Genomic DNA, 3,631 nt, shown 5'->3' with positions numbered 1-3,631 from the left:
TGTATGCAAGAAATGGATCCCCGCTCAAACTCATCAATGATTTCAAAACCTGGGATCCTTCATCATGTACTCTGGGAAAGACAACTCTCTTGATAAGTCATATCCTGGGCGGCATGCAATTACTAAACAAATATGGCTACCCGACATGTCGAACACAATGAAACTTGATCTGTTCTGAACAACCGTCGAACCCATCCTCGTGTATAGTTCCGAGCTCTGGACAATCAATGATCGACTCCATCATCCTGTCGACAGGTGCTACACAAACCTCCTTTGCAGGGTGCACTATCTTACCTGGAAGAATCATCCAACATTACAGCAGATGTATGGTCTATAACCCTAATCCAACATTACAGCAGATATACTATAGTCTATACATCTAACCCTAACCCTAACCTAGAAGAATCACCAAACTCTAGAGCAGATGTATGGTCTATAACTGTAACCCTAACCTGGAAGAATCACCAATGTTACAGCAGATATATTTTTCTATAATCCTAACACTGACCTGGAAAAAACAATGAACATTAGAGCAGTCTATCTGGCCTATAACCTAAACCCTATACCGCATGATGCAACTGAGGTCTAGATCTACTTGCCAAAATGACTTTCAGATCTTATCCTATGAAAGCCTTGGAAGTGACGAAAGCTGACCTTTGGTGGTATGGGCAACCAGAACGATGCTAGAAGACTGTAGTGGACACAGTGGAAATTGTAAAACACCCTCATCACATGTCTGTCTGCAATTGAGGATTGGATGTCAAGCAACTTCCTACAGCTCAATGCTTCAAAAACGGAAGTCTTGATCTTAGCGGCTGATAACATCGCCTCTAAGGTAGCAAGCCACCTGGGTTCATTCAGTGGTAACATAAGGGCAAACATCAAAAACCTTGGTGTAACTTTCGATCAGTCTATGCTACTAGACAAACACATCAAACTTCTGACCCGTACCTGTTTTTTCCATCTCAGAAACATTGCCAAGCTCAGGGGGGTTCTATCAAACACAGAAATGGAGATGGCTATTCATGCCTTTATTTCATCCCGGCTTGATTACTGTAATGCTCTGTTCTCCTGCCTCAACAAAACATCAATAAACCGGTTACAACAGGTCCAAAATGCTGCAGCCAGATTGCTCACTCGGTCCAAAAAAACATGCCACATCACTCCGATTCTTTCTGCCCTGCACTGGCTCCCTGTCCATCTCAGAACCCAATTTAAGGTATTGGTTTACACATATAGAGCTGTCCATGGCCAAGCCCCAGCCTACATCAATGACCTGATCCTCCCTCACAGCACAACCCGGGCCCTGAGGTCCTCTGAGCAAGGCCTCCTAAGGGTGCCCCGAACCAGGCTAAAAACCAAGGGGGACCGAGCCTTTGAGGTGGTGGCCCCAAGGCTTTGGAACAAACTCCCCCAGACACTAAGAGCCTCTGCCTCAGTAGAGATTTTTAAGGGGCAGTTAAAGACCCACCTCTTCCGTCAGGCCTTTGGGGCGTCGGAGGAGGTGAGTTAGTAGCTGTCTTTTATTGGTGTTTTATCGTATGTTTTATCCTATGTATTACCTGCTGTTGTTTTATGCCTTTTTATGCCTTTTATTCTACATTTTAGTTATACTGTGAATTGTGTACTGTACTGTAAAGCACTTTGTACATTCGTGTTGAGAAGGGTGCTATATAAATAAAGTTTTACTTACTTATTTACTTTAGTGGAAGTCTCTTGACTTAGGTTGCACTTTGATAGTGATGATGACTGAGTGATAAAGTGTTTGTCTTGGCTGGCTGTTTCCTGTGAGAGTAAAGATGAAATGTCAGAGAAGGATCCCATTATTCTGAGTCAATGTGATATGTCCATCTAGCCTGTTCCAAGATTATAATCACACATCCAAAGCAGAAAAGCAACTTCACAAAAACACCTGGTTACTCTCCCATGTCTGTTAAGCTCACCGGTAGCTACAGGAGTGAACTCACAATGCTGAACACAGGACGATGAAACAGAGCTTTTGAGGTAGAAAAAGGTTTATTAACCAAAAACCTTATATAGAGTCAGACGAGGGATTAAATATCCAATAAACCCAAAGCCAGGGTTTGTTAACTGAGGTGGTGCGGATATGCACGGAGATACTCTGGCGAGGAGAGCCGGGGGACCAGAGCTGGTGAGAGTCGACAGGAAGGAGCTGGTGTGCGTGGAAGCACGAAGGTACACTGGCGAGGAAAGCCGCTGATCCAGAGCTGGCGATAGTTGACAGGTTGGAGCCGGTGTGCGTGGAAGCACGGAGATACTCAGACGAGAGGTACGTGGCTGGATGTGGCAGGCAGAGGAGTAGGCAGATGGATTCTGACGGAGAACACAAGGGTTAGATTCGGCAGGAACACAGAGAGTTAGTTTTACCATAAACTACATGTACCAAGTCGAATTACCAGCGAGGTGAAACGACGAACTGGTGAATACTGGATGAGAGGACCGGGCATATAAGCAGGTGAAGGTGAGTAGTGTAATCAGGATGATGAGCAGCAGCTGGGGAGGTGAGTTGGCGGGAATCAGAAGTGGGTCAGCCACACCCAGCCAGGGAGACAGACACACAGACAGACAGAACGAACATAACAAACATAAAACAAAGAAGAGAAGAAGGAGGGAGATACTGTAAATCCTCACAGTACCCCCCTCTCCACGGGAGCCTCCTGGCGACCACCAGGCTTGTCAGGGTGTGCTCTGTGGAACTCCCTCACCATGACAGGGTCCATGATGCGTGACCGAGGCACCCAGCAACGTTCCTCCAGGTTGTAACCCTCCCAATCAACCAGGTACTGAAAGCCCCTGCCCCGGCGTCTGACATCCATAAGCCGATGCACAGTGTAGGCAGGATGATCATCGATGACTCGGGGGGGAGGAGGGGGAATGGTTGGAGGGCACAGGTCACTAGTGTGGACTGGCTTGATCTGGGAAACATGAAAGGTTGGATGAACCTTCATGGATCTGGGGAGTCTCAAGCGGACAGCAGAGGGGTTAATAATGCGCTCAATGAGGAAAGGCCCAAGGAACCGAGGGGACAGTTTCTTTGACTCGGTGAGGAGTGAGATATTTTTGGAAGACAACCAAACTGATTGTCCAGGGGTGTAATGGGGAGCGGCATGTCTGTGACGGTTAGCTGACCGTTGATTCCTGGTAGAAGTCCGGAGGAGTTCTGAGCGAGTGTCCCTCCAAATCTTACGGCACCGTTGAATGTGATGCTGGACAGAAGGAACTGCCAACTCACTCTCCTCCTCAGGAAACAGGGGAGGTTGGTACCCTAAGGAGGCTTCAAAAGGAGAGAGAGCAGTTGCAGAAGACGTGAGTGAATTAAAGGAATACTCCACCCAGGGTAGAAGGGAGCTCCAGGTAGATTGATTGCGATTGGCAACACAGCGGAGAGTAGATTCCAGGTCTTGATTGGCCCTTTCAGTTTGACCGTTTGACTGGGGATGATAACCAGAAGTTAGACTGACCGATGCACCAAGTGAATGACAGAAATTCTTCCAAACCAGAGAGATGAACTGAGGTCCACGGTCGGAGACGATGTCAGCCGGGATTCCATGCAGGCGGAAAACATGCTGGGTGAGAAGTTGACCGGTCTCCAGGGCTGAGGGAAGCTTGG

The 3,631-nt window shown here is 47.4% G+C and overlaps 1 long non-coding RNA gene across 1 annotated transcript; it reads right to left on the bottom strand.

Annotated features, from left to right (window-relative positions):
• Positions 1-1,997: 1,997 nt before the first annotated feature.
• On the bottom strand, positions 1,998-2,513 carry LOC117487165. The gene is made up of 2 exons (XR_004556359.1): positions 2,418-2,513; positions 1,998-2,334 (listed from the first exon to the last, which is right to left on the bottom strand). It is a non-coding gene; the product is annotated as an uncharacterized LOC117487165 (long non-coding RNA).
• Positions 2,514-3,631: the final 1,118 nt, after the last annotated feature.

Source organism: Trematomus bernacchii, unplaced genomic scaffold (genome assembly GCF_902827165.1).
Source record: "Trematomus bernacchii unplaced genomic scaffold, fTreBer1.1, whole genome shotgun sequence".
NCBI classification, from domain to species: Eukaryota; Metazoa; Chordata; class Actinopteri; order Perciformes; family Nototheniidae; genus Trematomus; species Trematomus bernacchii.
The sequence above is the reverse complement of the archived record's forward strand: the minus strand, read 5'-3'. Positions and strand labels throughout refer to the sequence as shown.